Source organism: Eriocheir sinensis, chromosome 12, assembly GCF_024679095.1.
Source record: "Eriocheir sinensis breed Jianghai 21 chromosome 12, ASM2467909v1, whole genome shotgun sequence".
Classification (NCBI taxonomy): domain Eukaryota; kingdom Metazoa; phylum Arthropoda; class Malacostraca; order Decapoda; family Varunidae; genus Eriocheir; species Eriocheir sinensis.
Window position 1 is genome coordinate 11,751,735 of NC_066520.1, and position 12,974 is coordinate 11,764,708.

Genomic DNA, 12,974 nt, shown 5'->3' on the forward strand with positions numbered 1-12,974 from the left:
ACAGACACATACACACACACACACACACACACACACACACACACACACACACACACACACACACACACTCGTCCGCACGCACACACACACTGACTGGAGGGTTGGTCACACACGCGGGATGAACATAAACAAAAGCCTTTGACGAAGACTCGAGTGGAAGCCTATAGAGGGCCCTCTTCACAGACCTCCCCTATAGGCCTACCTCGCCTGTGACTCGCGCTGTGAGGCCCCGGATTGTGGCCCGCCCTTCCCTCCCCATCCATCCTCAGAACACCCACGCCCACGCCCACGCCAAACTACCCAACACTGCCCCTCGGTGGGTCGTGAAGGGGATGAGAGTCTTGAGTTCCACACGGGGTAGCGGGAGGCGGTGACTGATGCCTCCCGCGAGTGACTCAATGACTGACGGTCCAAGGGTTCGGATTCTCCAATGGTTAATCGCTCCAATAGGCCACCGGGACAATGGAGAGTCTCGTTCATGCCTCCTCTACTGAGTGGCACATGTAAGGCCTATTGGAGTTTTAATTAGAGAGGCCTAACTACCTCTCCCCGGGGCGCTCTTGTCACGGATTTAAATTAGTCTCCCATGATTAAGATGGTTACCGGGCACGGCGTTTTTGTGGCCTCACACCGCGGACAAAGGTGCGGTGTGAGGTGCTGGGTGGCGCCCCGCCCCGCCCCGCCCCGCCCCGGCCCCGCTGACAGATAGACAGATGAATAGATAGATGTGTGAGTATGAGAGAGAGAGAGAGAGAGAGAGAGAGAGAGAGAGAGAGAGAGAGAGAGAGAGAGAGAGAGAGAGAGAGAGAGAGAGAGAGAGAGAGCGAGAGAGAGAGAGAGAGAGAGAGAGAGAGAGAGAGAGAGAGAGAGAGAGAGAGAGAGAGAGAGAGAGAGAGAGAGAGAGAGAGAGAGAGAGAGAGAGACTTTCCCTAGCAACCCCCCCCATTCAGTCAAGTGCAAGCCGATAGACTGGACTCCTTCACTCTCTTCCTTTCTTCTTAATCCCCGAACCTTTTCTCCTCCTCCTCCTCCTCCTCCTTCACCCGCATCGCACATCACGCCCAGGTAAGTATGGCGAGGTGTCCGATCACTCTCATCATAACCGCCACAACCACCACCATCACTACCATCATCACCACCACCACCATTGCTAACCCGAGGCGGCAATGCACGGAATCGATATATGTAATAACCTGGTTACCGATGCGCCTTGACCTGTATGAAGACCCTGGGTTACACAGGTTAGGTTAGGTTAGGTTAGGTTAGGTTAGGTTTCCTCTTCCCTTATCCTCCCATACCCACCCATACCCTCCCATACCCATCCATACCCTGACGAAGGCTCACTGTACATATAATCCATCCACGGTGCCCCTGCCAACAAAGACATACAAAGACAAACAAACAAACAGGACTACTGAGGAAGGCTTGAGCGCGGGGAGGCTGGCTGAGCAGGGGCGGAAAGAGAGGAAGAGAGGGAGGAGAGGGAGGGAGAGAGATGGACGGAGGATCATGTACTAAACAGGGGGATTACACGAGCCTTGTTTAAGAGGGAAACAACGGGACGGACAACACCAGCCCTCAGCAACACTTGATTTCCTGTGGTCTGTTTGTTGTGGCCGCTTTGGGGAGGAGGGAGGGAGAAGGGGGAGAGGATATAGGGATAGAGGGGGAGAGATGGAGAGGAGGGAGGGAGGAAGGAAGGTAGATGATATAGGGAAAGAGGAAGTTGGATGAGAAAGGGAGGGAAGTAAAGGGGGGGAGGGAGTAAATAGAAAGGGAGGAAAGAAGGAAGGAAGGTAGAGGATATAGGGAGGGAGGAAAAGAGAAAGGGAGATAGAGAGGGAGGGAGTTTCAGTAGATAGGGAGGGACGGAGGAAGAGAAGGGAGTAAACAGAGAGAGGGGGAGGAAAAAAAGGAAAGTGGAGGACATAGGGAGGGAGGAAAAGAGAAAGGGAGATAGGGAGGGAGGGAGATATGTAGATCGAGATGGGAGGAGAAAGGGAAGGAAGTAAACAGAGAAACAAAAGGGAGGGAGTTAGAGGAGAAAGAGAGAGAAGAAAGGAAAGTCACAGAAGACAAGAAGGGAGGAGAGAATGAGTCTGGAGATACAGGTAAGGAAGACAGACAGACAAACAGGCAGGCAAGGAGGAGGAGGAGGAGGCGAGGAAAGGGAAGGAAGTAAACAGAGAAACAAAAGGGAAGGGAGTTAGAGGAGAAAGAGAGGGAGAAAGGAAAGTTACAGAAGATAAGAAGAGAGGAGGGAAGGAGTCTGGAGATACAGGTAAGGAAAACAGACAGATAAACAGGCAGAAGAACGCTCAAGGAGGAGGAGGAGAAAGAGGAGGAGGAGGAGGAGGCGAGGAAAGGGAAGGGATGAGAGGTCCACCGAAGGGAAAGTTTCTCAAGATAGGAATGTGATGGATGCAGAGGGTTGGAATCCGGGTGATGAGAGGAGGAATGGCGGGAATGAGGAGGGGCCGGAGGAATGGGAGGAAGAAAATGACGGAAAAGGAGAGAAAGAGCAGAAAAAGGCACCACAAAAAACATGTACCATCGACGCAAAACAAACAAACAAACAAAAAAGAAAAAATCTCACTGGATGGAAAGAAAAACACCGAGGAATGAAAAAAAAAAAAAAAACACATCCTAGAGAAAGAAAAAGGAGAGAAAGAGCAGAAAAAAGACACCACAAAAAAAACATGTATCATCGACGCAAAACAAACTAAAAACAATATACAAAAATCTCACTGGATGGAAAGAAAGAAACCGAGGAATGAAAAAAAAAAAACATCACGGAGAAAGTCAGGAGGAAAATGAGAGAGAATGAGACAAAGAACAGAAGTAAAGGCACCACAAAAAAAAGCGAAGTAAAACAAAATAAAGAAAAAAACATACAAACATTTCAAAGTTGAGGAATGAAATACAAAAAAAATACATCATAGTGAAAGCCAAAAAAAAAAAGGGAGAAGAGAAAAATAACTAAACAAATAAAGGAGAAAGAAGAGGAAGGCAAAAAAGTGGAGCAAAAAATAGTATACAAAATTTTCACTAGATAAAAAAGAAAGAAACCGAATAATAAAACACAAAAAAATACGATAATAAAGTAAAAAAAAAAGGAAAAAGAGAAAGAATAATCAATCGAAGGAAGATGAGGAAGAAGAGGAAGCCAGAAAAGTGGAATCAGTTAACGCGTTCATCACAAGATCTGCAGCATAGGCCTCCACAATAGAGGATTCTAAGCCTATATTGGATCCTCCTCCCATCTGTCCCTCACCCCTCCTCCTCCTCCTCCTCCTCCTCCTCCTCCAGTCCTTCCGCGTCCCGTCATTGTTCCTCCGGTCTTATGAAGGAAGGAGGGAGAGTGGAGGAAAGGAGGGGAGTAGGGAGGAGAGGGGGGGGTAGTAGTGTGGGTGGGAGGGTAGGTGTGGACAGGAAGAATTAGGGTGGAAGAGATGAAGGGAGAGGAGGAGGAGGAGGAGGAGATAGAAGATAGGTTTTGGGAAGAGGATGGACATATAGTGTGAAGAAGAGGAAATGATGGAATGGAAAGGGAAAGGAAGGGAAGAGTAAGAAAGGGAAGAGAAGGGAAGATTAGAGAAGGAAAAACACGAAAAGGAAAGAGAAAGAAAGGGAAGGGATGGGCAGGGAAGGGAAGGAAAGAGAAAGAAAGGGAAGGGAAGGGAAGGGAATGGAAGGGCAGGGAAGGGAAGGAAAGAGAAAGAAAGGGAAGGGAAGGGAAGGGAAGGGCAGGGAAGGGAAGGAAAGAGAAAGAAAGGGAAGGGAAGGGAAGGGAATGGAAGGGAAGGGAAGGGAAATAATTACGTAAGAAAAGGCAAACAATGGGTAATTAAGAAAGAGAGAGAGAGAGAGAGAGAGAGAGAGAGAGAGAGAGAGAGAGAGAGAGAGAGAGAGAGAGAGAGAGAGAGAGAGAGAGAGAGAGAGAGAGAGAGAGAGAGAGAGAGAGAGAGAGAGAGAGAGAGAGAGAGAGAGAGAGAGAGAGAGAGAGAGAGAGTGAAAGTAGGAAGAGAGGAAGAAGCAGAGGGAGAGAGGAGGGCAAAGAAGAATGGGAGGAGAGGGAAAAGAGGGAAGAGGAGAGAAAAGAAAACAGAAGGGAAGCGAGAGATGAAGATGAAAAAGAAGAAAAAAAAGAGATTATGAAATGGAGAAACTGGTACAGAGGAGGAGGAGGGTGATAAGGGGAGTGAGAAATGGGGGAGGAAGGGGAAGGGGAAGGGGGGAAGGGGGAGGAAGGGAAAAGGAGGGGGAGGGGGGAAGGGGGAGGAAGGAGAAGGTGGGTATTTGCTTGAGTGGCCGAAAAGCTCCCAGAGTACGAAGGAGCAAACAGGAGTGATGATCGTGTGCGTGTTTGTAGATCTAATGGACACACACACACACACACACACACACACACACACACACACACACACACACACGCACGCACGCACACGACAGGATACGCACCCGTGTTTTTGCCCACCCCAATAATTGTTCGGCTTAACCTTGGCAAGATTACGATGCAAATCACAACTGCTACCCGTGTGTGTGTGTGTGTGTGTGTGTGTGTGTGTGTGTGTGTGTGTGTGTGTGTGTGTGTGTGTGTGTGCTGTATAACTGGAACAACGACACTCAGGAAGAAAAAAAATATATGTGGGTAATGATAATTGGAGAGTCGAAGAAGAAGAAGAAGAGGAAGAAGAAGAAGAAGAAGAAGAAGAAGAAGAAGAAACTAAAAGAAGGAAGAGAAAGGGAAAGAAAGGGAGAGAAAGAGAATGGGAAGAGGGGGAGAGGAGGGAGGGGTAATGTAGGGTGGTGGTGGTGGTGGCGGCGGCGGCGGTTCCAGTATGCTAATGGCCGCCAGGGGGGCATCTGGACACAAATCCTCCCTGATCCCTTTTTGACAAGACGCTCTTTGTAAGTGATACACGCCGCCGCTGAGTAGGAAGGCGCCTCCACCATTACCCTCATGGACGGTGGAGGGAGGGAGGGAGATGAGCGGTATAGAGAAAAGAGGACAAAGTATACGGTGAAGAAGAGCACACACAGGTAACGTCTTCATCACCTCTCTTGATGGAGCGGCGAGGAGAAAAGGAGATGAGGGAGGGAGAGGAGAGGAGGGAAAAAAGGCCAAAAGTGATAAATATAAACATGTACAAAATATGGACAGGTAAGTAGGCAGATAAAGAGGAGCTCAATTACTCGATGGGCAGATAGATAGGGCGCCGTGTACAGGTATAGACAATAAAGAAGAAATTTTATTAAAACCCCGATAGCCAAAATGAGTGTGGCTAATAAACACCGAGACCACAGGTAAACACAGAGGTAGAGAACGGAATAGAGGAAGATACAGGTAAGGAGGGAGAGAGGTTGCTTAGAAGAGGGAAAAGAAGGAGGAAGAAAATATGAAGAAAGAAACTCTGAAAAAGAACACTAAGAAGAGAGACAAAACATGGAAAAATAGAGAATGGATATGAGAAACACACAGATAAGGAGAGGAAGAGAGAGTGAAAGAGGCTGGCTAGAAGCGGGAAAAGGGGAGGACGGAAAGTATGAAGGAAGAAACAAGGAAATAAGGACACCAAGAAAAGGAGACTGAATGAGAAAGAAGGGATGGAAGGAAAAGATGAAAGAAACAGAGATAGAGAAAGAGAGGAAAGGAAACATGAGGAAAAAGGAAACAGAAACACCAAAAAAAAAGACTAAATGAGAGAGAAGTGATGGAAGGAAAAGAGGAAGGAAACACGGAGGGAGAAAGGAACATAAAGGGACATAAAGTAGATAGGGAGACGCTGGGAGTGAGAGAAAGAAAGAAAGAAGGAAGGAAGAAGAGAGTGAGAGAGGCAGGGAGGGTTACAAGTGAGAGGGTCGAAAAACCTCTCACCTCTCGCCTCTCTCGCAGGATCCCAACATTACGTGAGGTGTGAAGTGTTCTCATCAGCGGGCAGGTGAGAGGAAGCAGGGGGGGTGAGGGGGTGGACAGGAGGGGGGCAGATAGGGAGGTAAGAGGCGTGTGGAGGAGCACAGATATAAGAGGACCAAGGACTTATGAGGTGAGGAAAGTTTAGAGCGAAGTGAAAGAGGAAGATGATGAAAGAAGAGAAAAAAAAAAGTCTTGAATGTTAGGAGAAAGAAGGAAGTACAGAGCGTAATAGAAATGACCCTGGCAAATACAAAGAAAGCAAAGGAGAACTGAGTGAAGCTGACCAAAAAGAAAAAGAAAAATGATCAACGAAAATGAAAAATGAAAACTAGCGTAATTTTTCCATATGTAAATAATGATATGATAAGAACTAAATAAATAGCTATCCTTACGCTCCTTACTCTTAATGACAAAAAAAGAAAAATGAGAGAGAGAGAGAGAGAGAGAGAGAGAGAGAGAGAGAGAGAGAGAGAGAGAGAGAGAGAGAGAGAGAGAGAGAGAGAGAGAGAGAGAGAGAGAGAGAGAGAGAGTAGGGCAATCTTTTCTCCAATTTGAAAAGGGAAAGGTGTAAGTAGACAAGGGAAACAAGAGTGAGAAGGGGAGTGAGGAGGAGGGAGAGAAAAGAGAGGGAGGGGGGGTGGAGGGGAGAGGAGGGAAGCAAGGGGGGGGAGGGGAAGGAATGGGGCTAAGAGGATTGGAATCGTGGAAAGCGTTTGGGGTGTCAGAGGGATGTAAGGGAAGAAGGGAGGGAGAGAAAGGGAGAAGGGAGGGAAGGAGGGAAGGAAAAATGGGCTACTTAATTGTGGCGTAAAAACAGAGAGAACACACACACACACACACACACACACACACACACACACACACACACACACACACACACACACACACACACACACACACAAGGCCTTCCGTAAATCGTGCGAGGAAGGAGAAGCTTTACAGTGTCTCTTGGGAAGCAAAGGAGCCTGCTGGAAGAGAGTGAGAGAGAGAAAGAGAGAGAGCGAGGGAGGGAGAGAGAGAGGGAAGAGGGAGGGAGTTAGGGAGGAGAGGGATAGTAACGAATAAGTATGAGAAGGAAGCTGAGTATGTAGAATAAGAATGAGGTAGAGAGATGAGGAAGAGGAGGAGGAGGGGAGAGAAAGGGAAGGAAACATAAAAAAGGGAGGTAAGAAGCAACGTGGGAAAAGGTGAAAAAAGATAATAAAAAAACATGAAAAAAGTATGAGAATATAATATGCATGAAGACCAAATGAGGAAGAGAAGGAGGAGGAGGAGGAGGAGGAGGAGGAAGTAGACGACGACAACGAGGAGGAGAGCAAAAACGAGGTGGAGGAGGAGGAGGAAGAGGAGGAGGAGAAACCAGAAGAAGGAGGAGGTGCTGATATAGAAGATGGAAAAAAGGAGAAAAGTGACGAGGAACTGAAATAGAAATGAAAAGACATAGTGATAAGATGCGTGAGAATCGGAGGATGCTGATGAAGTAGGAGTGAAGAGGAAGAGGAGGAGGAGGAGGAGGAGGAGGAGGAGGAGGAGGAGGAGGAGGAGGCATTTCTTCCTTCCTTGACTATCTTCTTTTCTGATCTGATTCATTTTGGGGGATTTCTAAAGGAGTTGTTTATCATTTTTCTTCTTCTCTTTCTTTTTCTTTTTATAATTACAGTTACTATTATTAGAGAGAGAGAGAGAGAGAGAGAGAGAGAGAGAGAGAGAGAGAGAGAGAGAGAGAGAGAGAGAGAGAGAGAGAGAGAGAGAGAGTTCACCTGGTTATATTTATGTATATTAAATGTTTTTCATTATCTCGGACATTTCCTTCTCCTCGTGCCTCCTCACGCTTCTCTCTCTCTCTCTCTCTCTCTCTCCGGCAACAGCGCCCTTTGTTCCCTGCCCTTGTCTCTCCCTTCATCCTCCTCACCCTCCCTCTTCCCTCCCTTCCCTTCGACTCTTCCCTTCGAGTCCTCATTTCAGATTCAAAGTTTTCGGAGCGGGCGGATCATTTTTCATCGGAATTAACACCCGTCCAACAGGTAAAACAAATACAGTAATTTATACAGGGCAGGTACCCAGACCATACCTTCGGCCTCCCCTGACCCGCGAAAGAGCTACGGGGCGCCAGGTGAAGGGTGGAAGGGGCGGCGTTTTGGACCTTGTGGCGGGGCGGGGCAAGGGTGGGAGTGCGGGGCTGGCGAGGCGGCTGGTTAGGTACCCCCCCGTGGCGCGCGTTACCGGGAGAACTTATAAGGCGGTGCAAAATTAATGTGTTAGGGATGATTACCGCAGATAGCAAGGGCTCCGTGTGTGTGTGTGTGTGTGTGTGTGTGTGTAGGTAGGTAATCGCCCTCTAGCATTTGCATACACTAGTGAGGTTAATGTGTATGCTTTTTTCTCTCCCAACCTGTCATTCTTTATTGTTACCTGTGTGTTTATCCAGGTGTTTGTGGCAATAAGAAGCACACTTGACATGCGCTTGGAAGGACGCGAGCTTCCCATTAACTGTGCAAATTACTATACCCGCCTTGACACAGGGGAAGAGGCGTGTGTATGTCGCTGCTCTTGATAACTCACATCGATACATATTTATCAAGCCGTTCATGCTAAGAGTCTGTAATTACGCGCTTATAAAGCCAGGCACGTACGGCAAGGATGGTGTGTGTGCCCCCCGTCAAAGATCGGGGCTCGTGTCACAGTGACCCACCCCGCTCCTCCCCTGCCCTGCCCTGCTCTGCCGCGCTCCCAGCCAACAGAACGCATAATGAAGGGACAAACGTGATCGATAATGGGACTCAAAGAAATATATATAGAGGCACTTAAGTGAAGGTAAAGCTGGGTGTATATGCTATAGATGTGCGTGTCCTTAGTGCATATATCCATGTTTAGCTGAGTGAATTAAGAATGGGATGTAAAAGCTAGCTATGATCGTACCTTTGTGCACCTGAATGTTGAAAGAGAGATATGCAAAGGTAAAGTTGGTGGTTTATGACATAGCCACGCGTGTCCATAGAGCAATTTTTTTTTACAGCACAGAAGACAGTGCAAGGGCGTAAAAAAAATAAAACAATAATAAAAAAAGCCCACTACTTACTGCTCCTATATATACTCGGGTTTAGTCGTTTGAATTGAGAATAGGATGTAAAAACTAGGTATAACCGTCCCTGTGTGAACCTGAATGATACCTAAATGTTACCTGAAGGAGGAGTAGAGAGCGTATGCATCAACAGTATTACAAAAGCCCGTGTTCTCAGAGGCATTCGGCACTCACATCAGCCATTTCCAAGGGGGCAAAAAGGAGATTAATTGGTTTCTTATGAGTGTATCTTCACGTTCATGGAGCAGAAGAAGGGTCAAATTAACACCAGAGTCATAAAACTACCAGTAGAAATGCCAATAACCCCCTATGAAAGCCTTGTTAAATGTGTGTAAGACCTGAAATGTTTGAGAATACGGCGCATTTTTTTTTTTACAGCAGAGGAGACAGTGCAAGGGCGTTAAAAAAAAAGAAAACAATAATGAAAAAAAAACCCCGCTACTTACTGCATAGACTCCACTGTGTCCGTTACCCCTTTTAGATGTATCACGCACCATTATTTTTAGGGTCAAAGGATACAGTATTAAGTCCCCGAATCATTCAGCTCCAAACAAAGGAGTCAGAAGGTGAGTGTACCAATACGTACCCACGTGAGTCTCGCTGCGGCGTGTTCTCTAAACGTGGGTCAGAATAATACATGAACTGCCTGTGACGCATCGCTCGCTTCTTAGTCGCGTGAGCCGCCAGCCTACGACCCTCCTCCCACGCTCTCTCTCTCTCTCTCTCTGACCCCTCCCATCCCCACCCCGAGGCACACACTCATTACCTCTCTTGACTTTCTCTCTCTCTCTCTCTCTCTCTCTCTCTCTCTCGTACGTATAAAAAAAAACCTCCTCATTAGTTTGTCTCTCCCAATAGTTGCTTAAATATCTTCCTTTCTCATAAAAATTATTCCTCGGATCACACAACACCCTGCCGTCTTCCTCTTTTTCCTCCTCCTCCTCCTCCGCCCCCCACCCCGCCCCGTCCACAGCGCGGCCCAGGCGTTCACTCGAGGCACCGGTGATGAAACTCGGTGTCCGAAAATAAACTCACTCGTCGCCGGCGGACAATGGAGGCCTCCGACGGTGAATTCCAGGAAAGTGGGAAACCTTATGTAGTAATAATTCCCCTCTTGAGTAGGCGGTGTACTTTTTATTTATTTTATTCAAGTATTTTTTCACGATGGACTATTCTTCGTTTTTTACTGTAATGACCGTAACTTTTCTTTCCCTTTTTTCCTTTTGACGCAGGTAAGAGTTTTATCACCTTCACTGCCCTAATAAGGAAGTTTTACGTAACATCTGCAACAGTAATGCACCTGGCAGCAGCGGCGACCTTGAGGTGTCTGTCTGTCTGTCTTGTCTGAGCTCAACTTTCTTTCCCGAGAATGAGAATGCTGCGAGGGACTGGAATGCCGTGTGTGTGTGTGTGTGTGTGTGTGTGTGTGTGTGTGTGTGTGTGTGTGTATGTACGTGTGTGCGGTATTCACGCCTCCGACTGGGTTAAGAGGATACAATGAGCCAGGAAGAGTGAGTGAGTAGAATCTCCGGAGGGCATTGTGGCTCTCTCTCTCTCTCACCTCTCCAATGTGTCCACTTCTTCCTTCCAGTCTGTATCACGCCTCGACGCCTGTGTACTCTCTCTCCCTCTCTATCCTCTCCCTCATTCCAGCTTTCAAGGGTACTCCATCTCTCTCTCTCTCTCTCTCTCTCTCTCACCCAATATTTCTCATCCCATAAGCCTGAACGGATGCAGCTTCTTGGTTCTCTCATTAAACGCCCTCATCTAACCCACTCACTGACCCCCCCCCTCCTCCTCTTCCTCCTCTTGCTCCTCCTCCTCCTCCTCCTCCTCCTCCTCCTCCTCCTTCTCCTCCCACACCATTGTCGCTGGCACGTCGGCTTTAACCTCGGCTGTCACACGTGTAAGAGTATAAGAATAACGTCAGTGTACTTGCGTGATGTATTCTGGGAAGCTGCCTAACTATGCTCAACCCTCTCGCCGTCCCCGCCACCGCCGCCGCCGCCGCTACCTCAGCCCCCCCCCTCTACCCCACCCCCCCACGTCAAGGTAAGAATGGGAGTAACGCCAAGGGGGGGAGGATAGGTAGGGGTGAGGGTGGGGAGAGGCTGGTGCGGAAGGGGAGTGCCGAGGGGTAGGAGGTGAGGGAGTGGATTGGAATGGAAGGAGGTGATGTAAGAGGAGGAAAGGGAGGAGGAGGCAGAGGAGGAGGAGGAGGAAAGAGGAGATAATGGAAGTGGGAGGAAGGAGGTATAAAAAGGGTCTAAGGGTAGGTCATGTAAGGTCCAGTTTATTTGTTGGTTGTTCTGCTTCATCAATGACTTCACGCCCTTGCAATGATGATGATGATGATGATGATGAGGAGGAGGAGGAGGAGGAGGAGGAGGAGGAGGATAATAAATAGCGTCATAATCCCAAAATTCTACCCGTGAGTTTTTTATATTTTACGAAACTAAATTCTTTTCACTTCAAGACAAAAGAAACACACAAAACATTCCTCCTATTTTTCACACCTTATAAACACACACACACACACACACACACACACACACACACACACACACACACACACACACACACACACACACTCACACACACACACATGGAACACAACACAACACCAGCATCTTGAGAGTGAAATAAGAACAAAACTTTTCTCCTAATTAAACGCATCTGAGGGAAGTGAAGGTATGGGGAGGAGGAGGAGGAGGAGGAGGAGGAGGAGGAGGAGGAGGAGGAGGAGGAAATGCACAAAGAAAAAAGTAGAAGAGGGCGAGAAGGAGAGAAGGAGGAGGGAGAGAGGGGGGAGAGGAAGAAGAGAGAAGGAGAAACATCAAAGGAGGTAAAATGAAGGAAAGAAGAGGGGTGAGAGAAGAAGGCCGAAAGGGGAAGTGAGGGAGGGAGGGAGGGAGAGGGAGAGACGGTGGGGGGTGAGGGGGGAGATCCGTAAGTGAGTGAGAGAGACTGGCGGGTGGGAGGAGAATGGGAAAGAGGAGGAAAGAAAGGGGATGTAATGGAGGAGAGAGGAGGAAGAGGGGAGAGAAAGGGTATGGAAAACGGAAACACTATTCACACCTCATCTGCTAAAAAATATAAAAATGGTAGCCAGTAACACAAAACGGCCTGACTATAGTGAAACCAAATTGTCGAGTCTATTTTGGCGTTGGCTCCCGCGGGTCAATTTCTCCCCTCTGCTCTACCATACAGTCCCAACACCTATATTTTCCTCTCATGTGTTACCTATAGCTTACATATGAGAGGAAGAGATAGGTGTTGGGACAGTGTGGCAGAACAGAGGGGAGGAAAGGAACCGCGGGAGCCTACGCCAGACCGGCCTCAACATATTTGGAAGAATTTAGTGTTGCGTCAGTGTTTGTTCTCAGTAAGTCAACTAAGGAAGACATGTGGAAGAACACGAAACACTGGAAGAAAAACGGAAAACAGGAGAGCAAAAAGAAGAACAAGACGAAGTAGAAGAACGATAACGAGAACATGAAGGGTGTGGTGTTAGACAATGCAATAGAGAAAAATAAAGCAAAGAAATATCAGAAGAATGTCAGAAAACTCAAATCAAGGTAAACAAAGTGAATAATAAAACACGCGAGAAAGAAACAAAAGCAAATAAATCAATACAACGAAGCAAACAAACAAACAAACAACTCTTTCTGCTTTATTATTATCCTTCTCGCTCCTGTTCCTACATTCTCTCCTTTTTCCCTTCATATTTTCCTTCCCATCTCCTCATCAACCATTCCTTCTCCTATTCCTCGTCCTTCCTCACTCCTTCTTGCCTCCTCTCTTCCACCTTTCTCACACAGCTCTTCCACATACATCTCACACCCCATTCCTCCACCCTGCAAAGACCCCCTTACCCCCCCTTTCACTGCCTCACCCCTCCTTCTCCACTTCTTGTTGCCCTTCTCTCTTCCACCTTTCCTGCACACCTCTTCCACATACACCTCACACCCCATC

General features: G+C 47.6%; 1 protein-coding gene across 4 annotated transcripts in view; it reads right to left on the reverse strand.

Moving 5' to 3' along the window:
* LOC126997406 (optomotor-blind protein-like) overlaps positions 1-12,974 on the reverse strand; it is a 403,474-nt gene that overhangs the window by 87,290 nt on the left and 303,210 nt on the right. The gene's annotated exons all lie outside the window — the stretch shown is intronic.